Source organism: Triticum aestivum, chromosome 3A (genome assembly GCF_018294505.1).
Source record: "Triticum aestivum cultivar Chinese Spring chromosome 3A, IWGSC CS RefSeq v2.1, whole genome shotgun sequence".
Classification (NCBI taxonomy): Eukaryota; Viridiplantae; Streptophyta; class Magnoliopsida; order Poales; family Poaceae; genus Triticum; species Triticum aestivum.
The window spans coordinates 368,689,583-368,702,722 of NC_057800.1; positions in this window are offsets into that span (position 1 = coordinate 368,689,583).

Consider the following 13,140-nt stretch of genomic DNA (forward strand, 5'->3'; position numbering starts at 1 on the left):
ATGCGGGAGGATGGACTCGACTGGAGGGCGACATGATCGATGGAGAAGAGGGTTGGAGAGGAATGAGAAATAAGCAAACGCCACATGATTATACTTGAACGGCTCAAATAAACAATAAGTTGTCTCGCTTGGCCTACATAGTGAAAGGCCTAATGCGCAACGCGGAGCACTGACGCTCGAATATGGCCGGGAAAACAGGGAAACAGACATGTGGGGCACACCCGTCGGGACGACGTAGCGCAGACTAGTCCAATGGAGGAGCTGGCCCACGACCTCCTCGCCACCGACAACCGTTCATGTGGGTCGTTGGGGCCAACAACGGGGCGCAGCTCCAGCACCGCCTCTGGACACGGCGACCGCGGTGAGCGACACGCTCATATCGTCGCTAGACACGGTCGGTTTCAGTTTGCCGAGGGTGGCGTTAGTGCTGTGGCACGACCAACGGTATGTTTGGTTTGTGCCCAAGGTTGCCCCATCAAAGCATTGGGTAGCCAAAATTTTGGTTGAGGTATTGGTTGCCCATGATTTGGCCGACATTGGCAAGAAAAATGAACTTGAGTTGGCTAGAGTTCATTGGCATGCCAAAGAAATGGCAACCATCCAAACAAAGACCAATCTTTGGGTCATGACCAAAATTTTGGTTGAGGTATTGGTTGCCCATGATTTGGCCGACATTGGCAAGAAAAATGAACTAGAGTTGGCTAGAGTTCATTGGCATGCCAAAAAATGGCAACCATCCAAACAAAGACCAATCTTTTGGTCATGACCAAAATTTTGGCAAGGTGCACTTTGGCCACAATCCAAACACACCCCAACACCCGGCTCGTCGAGGATGCACGGGGCGCCGCGACGCGTCCGCGGAGTGGTGTAGCGCGGCCAACTGCATCCTCTGGACCTGAGACCATGCCGGGTCGTCTTGCTTTTTCAATGACATGCGGGGATCGCATGTGAGCAAAGGGCATCTCCAACGTTGCCACGACCGCAGCTGACTACCCTGGCACACCAAAACCCTCGTCCCTCGCGCCGTCGCGCGGTGCGTTCCCAGCCGGCGCCAGCTGCCCGCATTCATGCCGTCCGTTCGTATGTCGTCATTAAGAGGCTCGGTGCCCGCGGAACCAACTCCGGCGACTTAATGACGCACCCGGACGCTTGGCCTCACCGGAATGCGCTACTTAAAGCGGCAACGCCCAGCTAACCTCCACACCATAGCGCATCGTCCTCCTACCTGGAACCACATCCGCCATGACCGCAAGCGCGAACGCTCTGCGGGAGAGCTTGTCTTCGGGGATGGAGCTCGAGGTCGCCGCCCTCGCTCAAGTCGCCGCACAAGCGGTGGCCACGCTGGCGGCCGACGACGGGAGCACCGTCAGCCACGCGTCCTACTTGCCGCCGTCCAACGTCCGGCACCGCCGAGGTCGGGGACTCCTCCGAGGATGAGTAGGGCATGGGAGGCGGCAGGGCATGGTGTGCCAACTGGCCGGTCCGTCTCCCGTGTTCTACTTTTCCTCGCCGGAGACCGCACCTTCACTTCACGGGTCTTGAACCCCGCCCCCGTACATGGAGATCACAGATGGAGGACGTCGGTCGCCGCCGTAGAATAGGTTTAGGGTCGGGTTTCTTTTATTTTTTTGTCCTATAAAAGTTCGAAATGTAATGAAAATCTGCCGTGTTTGCATTAATCTCGGCCGGTGTATATGAACTTTCACAATAATATACATATTGTAGGAGTACTAGCAAGATGCCCGTGCGTTGCACGGAAGATCAAGATCTTGTGGGAGAAAAGGATGAACGAGGGAAAGCCTTATCTGCAAATGTGGAGAGGAGTGCGGGTAAATTGTCATAGTTTCCTTCCTATCCGTTAGATATAGATCGGACGGCCTATATTGCAGGATCGGACACATCTTTCTACATCTACGGGAACCTACGAAAGGGTTAACGTAAATTGCCTCTCTCTCTCCTCCCCTGATTTTCATGGTGGTGGGCCCCTCCCTCCCCCCAATCTACAATCAACAGCTCACACGTTTCACATTACGTTAATTACGTAACTGGGATTACGTAGGTGTAGCATTACTCGTCCTAAAAAACCCAACTAAGCCAACCTCCCAGCATATCGCGCGGGAAAAGACCCGGCCGTGCCATTTTAGTCGGGATTACCAGATTACTAGTAGTAGTATCGATGGATCACGCGAAGCAACAGATTTTTTTTGAGGGGGCGAAGCACCTAGTTTAAAAGGAAAAAATGCGGTACACTCACAGCACTCCTGTCGCGGTCGCATTGCACCCCACACACGTTCGGTCCTGCACACGGCTCACGCAAACGGAACGCGCTTCGGCTTGCCTCTTCACTGACACGTGGGACTGCACTTGGAGAAACCGACCATGCGCCAAACTCCCCCCGCCCACCGCGCGAAAATCCTCCCCCCCCCACACCCAAAAATTCCCCCCAAATCCGATTCAACCGCCCTTCGGCCAACTAGCCAATAATATTCCCCAAACCCCCTCCCCCTGTCCCCCTCCACTCCATTCGCTCCGCCAAAGCCGCCCTCCCCGCCGCGCCGATACGTCGGCGCCGCGGTTCGGCGATCCTCTCGCTCCCACAGTACGCTCTCGTAGACTGCCGTCCTCTAGCCGCGCCGCCACCTCTGGCTACGTTCTTGTGGAGGCGCACGGCGGTCAGCGCCGCCACCGCTGGCGACGTTCGTGTGGAGACGCACGGCGGTCAGCTTCTCCCACGGTACGCGCATTCTAGACTGAGGCCCCGTTCATGTCGGTGTAGCGCTGAATGTTAGCTGATAGACGCTGTTAATCTCACTGTTTGCCGAAGTAGTTTACTGTCAATATGCTCTGCTTAAGAAGCTTCCTTGCCCTGTTCTGCACTCAATCTGCTTAGCTGAGATGGCATGCCAAGGCCGATTAGTTGCTAAAATATCCTGCCATATATTTATTGTGACGTAGATTGCCATGGTCTAGTAGCCAATCTGTTAGCTGAAATAGCTCTACACCGTTTTATACTCGATCTTTGTTGCTGCGATGGCCTTCGATAGTTCGATGGCTGTGTGCTCGGCCTCATTGACTGCTGAAACAGCCTGCCATAATTTGGCACTCAAATCTGTTTGCTGAATTAGCTTTACATATATTTCGTTACTTAGATCTGCTCGTCCAAATATCTTGCCATAGCTTTAGACATCGACCTAGGTATTTTTTTCTGGACTTCATAAAAAAGCATATATGTTTTTCCTGTAATATCTAGTAGAAGAACTAATTTGTATGTCTAACAGATGGACAGGACTTGGATAACTTCTGCTCGAAGATTCTCCGCTGCATATGTCGAGGGGGTTGAAAACTTCATGAACTTTATCAGAGCTGAGTACGGTGGTCCGAAATCAGATGTGCTCTGCCCGTGTAGCAGTTGTATGAATTCAGTTACAAGACCCCAGTCAACTGTGCAAAATCATCTACACTTGTATGGGATGTCGGTCACATATACTAGGTGGGTTCATCATGGTGAAGCTGTGAACGTCAATGTTATTGACTACGTGGAAGCAGCAGATCACCATCTTGATCTGCCTGATGCTCAGGTGGAAGAGGAGGAGGAGGTGGTGGTGGCGGAGCCAGTGAGTTTGACCAACATTGAAACAATGCTACGAAATGCTCGTGCATTCCGTGAACTTTCACCTGCAGAAGAAAAACGGTGGGCCCGCATGTTGGAACAATGCAACGTTGCTGTCACCCCAGGAAATAAGCTGTCAGTATTCTCAGCTATGGTCACCTTTCTTCAGGTGAAGACATCTGAGCGGATGACCAACAAATCATTCGATGCGATGTTGGCTGCTTTCCGCGAATCTTTCCCAGATGCGTCTGAGCTGCCACACACCTACAGTAAAATGAAGAATTTCCTTCGTGCAGTTGGAATTGGATATGATATGATCCATGTTTGTAAGAATAATTGTGTTCTGTTCCGGAAGGATTATGCCAACTTAAGTGAATGCCCGAAATGCAAATCATCAAGATGGAAAGATGGCGATGCTGTGAAGAGGATTCCTCATAATGTTCTGAGACATTTTCCAATTACACCAAGATTGCAGAGGTTGTTTCATGATGCTGAAACAAGAGAGGATGTACTGTGGCATTCTAGGAACCAGGAGTACAGAGATCAGAATGTAATGAGCCATCCATCTCATGGTAGTGAGTGGAAAAGCTTCAATGATAAACACAAAGAGTTTGCTGCTGACCCGAGAAACATTAGACTTGGCTTAGCTTCAGATGGATTTAACCCATTTGGCCACCAGAGCGCCACATATAGCATGTGGCCAGTGCTTGTTATCCCTTACAACATGCCTCCAAATGTCTGCACCAAAGAATCAAACTACATGATGGCCTTGCTCATCCCAGGTCCAAAAAGTCCTGGAAAGGATTTTGATTTGTTCATGGAGCCTCTTGTGGAGGAACTTCAACAGCTATGGAAGGGTGTTCTCACTCGAGACCTATATAGCAGCCCACCAGCTGATTTCTTTCTGCGTGCTGTTATAATTTGGTGCATCCATGATTATCCGGCTTTGGGCACTATGTCAGGGCGAACGACACATGGTTACAATGCATGTGTTCGCTGTGACAGGAATCCGCTGTCATACGCAATACTTAGCAAGATCTGTTACATTGGACACCGCCGTTTCCTTGCCAAGGACAAGCCGCATCCTAGAAAATACCGAAGACATGTGTTCAATGCAAAGCATGAAAACCGTGATGCGCCAAAGAGGCTCACCGCCGATGAGTTGCAAGTGGAATTAGAGAAGGTCAGGCATATTACACCAGGAAACCATCCTGGTAATGGTAGCGGGAAAAGGAAGCGTGGCAGGGTAGAAGAGAGATTATTGTTTACCCGCAGGTCCACTTTGTGGGACTTGGAGTATTGGAAAGATTTGGATCTGAGGCATAATCTTGATGTGATGCACATCGAGAAAAATATATGTGACAGCATTATCGGCACACTTCTTAATATTGAAGGCAAGACGAAAGATACCTTAAAATCTAGGATTGATTTGACACACCTGGGTATCAGAAAGGATTTGCAGGTGCAAGATGAAGGTAAACCACGGGATATGGCACCAGCTGTGTACGTCTTGGACAAGGTAAAAAGAAAAGAATTCTGCGAGGTCCTGTCACGTGTGAGATTCCCACATGGATTTGCTTCCAACCCTGAAAGGAGAGTCAGTGCAGATGGAAACAAGGTACAAGGGTTGAAAACTCATGACTGCCACGTCCTACTTCAAAGGGTTTTACCTGTTATCCTTAGAGGATTGGGCCGCCCTGACTTATACAGAGCAGTTGCAGAGTTGGGACAATTCTTCAGGGAACTCTGCAGTAGGAATATCAGGATAGATGCTTTGGAGCGTCTTAGAGACAAGATACCAACTATCCTATGCGACCTTGAGAAGATATATCCTCCAGCCTTCTTTGATGTGATGGTGCATTTGGCTGTTCATCTACCTGATGAGGCACTACTTAGAGGTCCAGTACAGTATGGCTGGATGTACCCTATTGAAAGGCGGCTAGGCACTTTCAAGGGCTATGTTAGGAACAGAGCTAGACCCGAGGGTTCCATTGCAGAGGCCTACATTGCTACAGAAGCGTTGACATTCTGCTCAAAATACATTGAAACAGCTGATCAGCTTAGCAAAGAGGTGGGTGAAGACAATCCCGGGCTCAATGTTTTCGATTATTCTGTTCGAGTTACAGGGAAGAGTCGACAAGAGGACAAACCTAAAGATTTGGACAAAATGGTTTGGTATGTGTTGAATAACTGTCCTGAGATACTACCTTATATCAAGTAAGTGCAGTACTGCAGCTTATACATCGTAATCTACTAAACTTGCAGCACATTCTTATATATTTAGATGTTTGACGCGATCACTATGTTGTGCAGCATCTACAAAGAGGAGTTACTGCCGCAAAATCCAAGAAACATTGACAAACTGGTTATGGCAGGATTTGCGAAATGGTTCAAGAACCATGTAAGCTTTTGAAGTGCACTGTCAGTTTTTTTAATATATTGAGTACATAAGATGATCAGCTTGTCTATTTTCTAACCATAGGTTAAGAAGATGCGGGAGGATGGGCAGGCAGTTGATGATGCCCTTTACTCACTAGCAATGGGTCCTGATACTCGGGTAAGACATTATGAATCTTGCGTTGTTGGAGATGTGCGCTACAACACCCTTGCACGAGACGAAGGCAGGAAGACACAAAACAGTGCCATCATGAGCACGGATACGTATGACAAAGAGACAACTGAAATGTATGCTAACATAACAGACATTATTCAGTTGCAGTATATCTCCAGTTTCGAGGATCATCGGTGTGTGGTTCTGTTGTGCTGTCGTTGGTATAACCTGTTTTCCAGGATCGCAAAACCCAGAGCTGATGATTATTTCAAATCCATCAATGTCAAGGCGGCGTACCAGACCAACGAGCCTTTTATTTTGGCAAATCAAGCAACACAGATATTTTTCTTGGAAGACACATTTGCACGTAGCGATGACTGGAGAGTATTGCAAAGGTTTGAGCAGAGGAATTCGTTTAATGAAGTTGCACAACAAGATGATGCTTACACTGCTCCTGATGTACAAGATAACACAGATGTTCCTAATATCTTTGAGAACCATCACGTCAATGACGCCGGCGAAAAGATTGCCTGTCGTGCTGTGGACATACAAGAGTTGATCAAGAAGAAGCCAACGTTCGAGGACGTTGAGGACGAAGAAGAAGATGACACCATGGGGAATTACGATTCAGACTGATACACATGGCGAAGATGTTGACGCTGCTGCTGCGGATGATGATTACATTGCTTTTGTCGTATTTGCCTGTCAGAAGACGTTTTTTATCTACTATGTGAAATTGTGTTTGCTATGACAACTGAAACCTGATGAACATGTTGTTTAGTATTTTGCTGTGAGAACATCACTTGTTATGTATGCTGATTTGTGTTTGGTGATTGTATGACAACTAAAACATGATGACATTGTTGTTTAGTTGTACTCATATTTGGCTGTGAAACTTGAATTTGATGACATAGTTTGCTGTTGGACTGCAATTTGCTCGACGTCTTCGAATGAGAACAAAGCTGACCCGACAGGGCCTCTGCTATTTATTTATTTATATGAGCAAAAGGGGATACCCCCTGATTTCCGTTAATAGAAATCATTAGATGTTCACAACACTACGCCCAGCCTGCTACACAGGTTTCATTCATTACTAGTTTCAGCAAAGTGCTCATGTCGTAGCCACTGAATACATCACGAGTGCTACATACACTGCAAATAAAGAGACAATCATCCTACAGAGCACATCGATTTTGCCCATTATCTTCACAAGCTCTTTCATCTCCTCATTGCTGTCAAGGCCGTTCAGCAGCTGTTGCTTGGCCATGATCAGAGGAACTGCATCTTTAACCTTCTGCTCTGCATCTTCCTCTTCTGTCGTTCCTTCAGTTACTTGTCCAACACCCCAACCTGCTGGTATTGGGATTCCTCGGCTAACCAAATAATCAGCGTAGTTGCATTCCCCCACATCAGCAACTTCCCAGAAATACAAATCACACGAATCTTCCCTTTTCTGCACGAATCAAATTGGTAGATCATCAACCAAACTATTAAAAAAATCAGCAACTGAAAGCAGCAGAACAACACTTAAACATATTATTACCCCATGATTCGGGCATTTGTAGAAGACTCGGCCAGGGTTGCGGATTGTGGTTGAGACGCGACGGATGACTCTGCGTGATTTGCAGCAGTGGCACCACACCAACGGCAGCGGGTTGCGATGAGCAATCGGCTGCGGTGCGCGTGCCGGCGAGGGTGTGATGAGACCCACAGGCGATGGTACGGGTTGCGACTTGGCGCATATCTGGTTGTTGCCTGCTGAAGAGCAGGTGGACGAGCAGCCAGCGGACATGGTTGCTGCGGCCAGAGCTTCTGATGCTAGGCAGAGTAAGTAGAGAAGAGGAGAAGCGAACGTTGGATATGTCAGTTTCATTACTTGCAGAGTAGCATAGCACCATATATAGTCATAGTCTAGGTTTGGATTCGAACCAGCTACAGGAGCACGTCTTTCTTTTTTCTAAAACTCGGCAACGTCTCATTACTGGTACACTAGCTTGTTCTGTACGCCTTCCCAAGTCTTTGATTTTCTTTCCCTTTTTTGCGAGGAAGGAAGGAGGACAAAATTGAGAGTTCCTGGGACTCGAACCCAAGACCTCTCGGTTGAAAACCAAGGGTGCTAGTCACTTATGTGGCGAACGTTCCCTGTGAGGAGGACGGCAGACGAACGCATTTTCCTCGCAGTTTTCTTCCTATATATAAAAAAGTATGCTACTTGGTGTCCGCTTAGTCAACAAACGATTGTGCCAACCTTGACCGTTGGATTGACATTCAACGTCTGTCGCGTTTCTTCAGTCTCTTCTTCCTCGAGCCGCCAAAGCCAAACCAGCGCCGGCGGGACCGCCTGCTCCCGCCTCCCACGGCTGGCTGTGATCTGCCCCGGCTCCTGTTCGTTCCCGTCCGAGGCCTCACCATCGTCCTCCGCCTTGGTTCGCTCGCCGCGGCGCCGCCCTCCGGTGTTGTCAACATGGTCAACAACCGAGAGGAATAAGGAGATGACTGTACATGGTGAGGATGACAGTAGGGACCCAGCAGCGCGCGCAGTAATTTTGTTTTTTCGGGACGGAGAAGGGTATCAACTGGGTTGTGCGGGACCCGTGGCCCGTCTAGCCCAGGCTTTTATTTCATATGTTTAGCACATGACCAGCCCAGTTTGTTTTTTTCCTTTCTGAAAATTGCTAGCCAGCTATTTTGTTTTTTGCAGAATAACCAACGTAGGCCTACTTGCTTTTCTACGCCCTGCTGGGCCGGAAATCTTTCAAGACGAGGAGGGATGCATTTTGCCCAGAAAATGGGCTATAAGTAATAAGAAATGGGCTATAAGTAATAATAAATGGGCTGTAAAATGAAAAAATACAGCAAACAGACAATTAGTTCCAAAATACTGTTTTCTTTCGGATTTTGATATTTTAAATTTCATTGTTTTTGTGCGGGTAAAATTTCATTGAATTTAAATTAAGGTATATTTAGATTTAAAATTAATTTGAATCTGGCTAGAAATTTCGGGCTGTATGCTGTTTGGGACAGATTTGGAGGCTGACTTGTGGGTCTACTAGGTTGACGTGTACTTTGGCTTTGTCAACTTAGTCCACAAACGATTCTAGCAGCAGTGACCGTTGGATGTTAATCCAACGGCCGTGCTGCTTCTTCAATATCTGATCTTCTTGCTCCAGCCGCCCAAACCAGCTCCGGTGGGACTGCCTGCTCCCGCCTCCCGTGGCCGGCTGTGCTGCCGCACAGGCCGCACCGCCCCACCCTACTTCATTGCTGGCCAGGCCATTCCTCTACTCACCCACACCTCCTGTTATTTTCCGGCGACGGCAGCCGGACCAGTAAACCCTCGTACTCCCCACCGCGTGGGCAACCATTGCCGAGTCTTCCCCGGCTCCGTGTCGTTCCCTTCCTAGGCCTCGCCGTCGTCCACCGCCATGGTGCTCTCGGCGCGGCCTGGTCAACTTGGTCAACGAACGACATCCATCGGCCGTGGACTGTACGCGCAAAATAATGATTCCTCCACCTGACAGCTGGGACCCACCGGAAGGGCCTCTGTATTTCGCGAAAAAAACGTTCCCCCCGCTGACATGTCGGACCCACCAGCTATATCTTCGCACGCAAGGAAGTGCCTCCTTATTACGCACAAAAAATGAATACCCCCTGCTAGCTGGGACCCACCATAGTGGGAGGATGACTTGTGGGCCAACAAAGTTGACGGGGACGGAGGGCTTTGTCAACTTAGTCAATATGAACGATTCTAGCTCCAGTGACCGTACGATGTCCATCCAATGGCCGTAGTGCTTCTTCAACCTCTGGTCTTCTTGCTCCAGCCGCCCAAAGCAGCGCCGGTCGTGCCGCATGCTCCTGCCTCCCGTGGCCGGCTGTGCTGCCGCGGAGGCCTCACCGCCCCCTACTATTCCCACCGCTGGCCAGGCCCTGCGGCGACGGCAGCCTCACACCGCAGCCGAACCAGTGAACCCTCGTACTCCTCTCCGCGCGGGCTTCCACTGCCGCGTCTTCCCCGGCTCCGCGTCGTCCCCTTCCTAGGCCTCGCCGTCGTCCACCGCCGTGGTGCTCTCCGCGCGGCGTGGTCAACGTGGTCAAGGAACGACTTCCATCGGAAGAGTACTGTACGTGGAGAGGCTGACAGCTGGGTCCACGGCCACAGCCCAGTTTTTTTGTGATTTGCCAAGTAAGTCGCTTTGTCAGGCCTGTTGGGCTGCAAATCTTTCAAGACGAGGAGAGCTTTCATTCGGCTGGCCGAGAAAATGGCCCATCAGTAATGAGAAATGGGTTGTACATTTTTAAAACACATCAAACCGGCAATTAGTTTCAAATATCTTTTTTTCATTTCAAGATTTTAAATTACATTAATTTTTATGCGTGGAGAATTTGTTAGATTTTATATTGATATACATTTATTTTTAAAATCAGTTTGAATGTGAGTCGAAATTTCGGGATTAAAAACAGTTCGGACCGCACCGAAATATGCAAAATTTCGTATAATTTTTTAACCGTGGCCACAATTTGGGCTGTAATGCTAACAAAAAGAATATGGGCTCCAAAAAAACCTTAAGAATTAGCAAATGGGCTGAAAATTATTAGAAATAATGGCAGATGGGTTGTATGCTATTTTCCACAGATTTGAGGCTTTCCTAAAAAAAGGTTGACGCACAAGCAGTGACTGTTGGATGTCCATCCAACGGCCGTCGTGCTTCTTCAATCTCTGCTCTTCCTGCTCCAGCCGCTCAAACAAGCGCCGGTGGGACTGCCTGCTCCCTCCTCCCCTCGGCCGGTTGTGCTGCCGCGCAGGCCTCACCGCCCCACCGTACTCCCATCGCTGGCCTAGCCATCCCTCTACTCACCCACACCTGCTATTATTCTCCGGCGACGGCAGACGAACTAGTAAACCCTCGTATAGTCGTACTCCCCTTTGCATGGGAAACAACTGTCGAGTCTTCCCTGCCTCCATGTCGTTCCCTTCCTAGGCCTCCCTGTTGTCCACCGCCCTGGTGCTCTCGGTGCGGCCTGGTCAACGTGGTCAACGACCCACATGCATCTGAAGTGGACTGTACGTGGAGAGGCCGACAGCTGGGTCCACGGCCGCACGCAAGGAAATGCCTCCTTATTACTCGCAAAATAATGATTCCTCCACCTGACGTCAGGGACCCACCGAAAGGGCCTCTCTATTTCGCGAAAAAAAATGTTAGCGCCGCTGACAGCTCGGACCCACCAACTATATCTTTGCACGCAAGGAAGTGCCTCCTTATTACGCACAAAAAAAATGAATACTCCCCCTGTTAGCTGGGACCCAGTATAGTGGCACGCTGACTTGTGGGCCTACTAAGTTGACGGGGATGGAGGGCTTTGTCAACTTAGTCAATATGCACGATTCTAGCTCCAGTGACCGTACGATGTCCATCCAACAGCCGTAGTGCTTCTTCAACCTCTGGTCTTCTTGCTCCAGCCGCCCAAACCAGCGCCGGTCGCGCCTCGTGCTCCTGCCTCCTGTGGCCGGCTGCGATGCGGCGGAGGCCTCACCGCCCCTACTACTCCCACCGCTGGCCAGGCCATCCCTCTACTCACCCACACCCCCTATTACTCTGCGGCGATGGCAGCCTCACAACGCAGCGAACCAGTGCCCTCGTACTCCTCTACGCATGGGCATCCACTGTCGTGTCTTCCCCGGCTCCGCGTTGTCCCCTTCCTAGGCCTTGCCGTCGTCCACCGCCCTCATGCTCTCGGCGCTGTGTGGTCAACGTGGTCAAGGAATGACTTCCATCGGACGTGGACTGTACGTGGAGAGGCTGACAGCTGGGTCCACGGCCGCATCAAGGAAGTGCCTCCTTATTACGTGCAAAATAATTATTCCTCGACCTAACAGCGGGGACCCACCGGACGGGCCACCGTATTTCGCCCCCCTGACTGTTGGGACCCACCAGCTACATCTTCGCACGCAAGAAAGTGCCTGACAGTCGGGACCCACCTGGTCGAAGCGTACGTAGCGTTGTCATTCTGGTCGTGAACATGTACATACATATATACTGGTGGATGTAGAGGCGCGCACGTGTTGTAGTAGAGGCGGCCAGGGTGCAAGAAGAAAATACGGCCACGTATGTGTACATACGGGCGGGGTTTCGAATGCCTACTCGCGCATACGTACGGCGAGCGCTCGTTAACATGGCTGGGTCGGGACGGAGGAACAGCATCGTCGTTGTGTTCATGGGGAGGCAACGGAATGCGCCGTGTTCATGGGGAGGCAACGGAATGCGTCATGTTCATGGGGAGCCAATGGAATGGGTCGTGTTCATCGGGAGGCAACAGAACGCGTGGGAGCCAACCGGCTGGGTCGGAACGGAATGCGTGGTCGTGTTCACCAGGAGGGCTTGGACGGAACAGGCAATGGAAACGAGGCCTGGCGTACCGCAAATCGGAGGAAACTGCCTTGTGTTCGATCGGCCTCGTTCGAAACGGGATCCTGTTCATCGGGAGGGGTCTGGCGTACCGCAAAACAGAGGAAATGGACCTCCTACGGTCGAAACGGGGGTCCTGTTGATCGGGAGGGGTGTGGCGTACTGCAAAACGGACGAAACGGACTTGTGTTAGAGCGCTACGGTCGAAACGGGGGTCCTGTTCGTCGGGAGGGGTGTGGCGTACCGCAAAACGGGACTCCAAGAGATACTGTTCATCTCCACCGTCGACCCCCTCTAGCCTCCACGAGCTACTGTTCATCCACCGTCGCCTCCTCCAGCCTCCACCTGCGATTGTTCATCCACGGGCTCCTGTTCATCCAGCCTCCACTGCGTGCTACTCCACTTGCTACTGTTCAACTAGCCCTCTCCATGGGCTCCTGTTCAACCACCCCTCCACGGGCTACTGTTCATCCTACCCTCCACCGTCTACTGTTCATCCTGCCCTCCACGGGGTGGTCCTGTTCATCCAGCCCTCCACGGGGTCCTGTTCATCTAGCCACAACCGGCTCGATCGA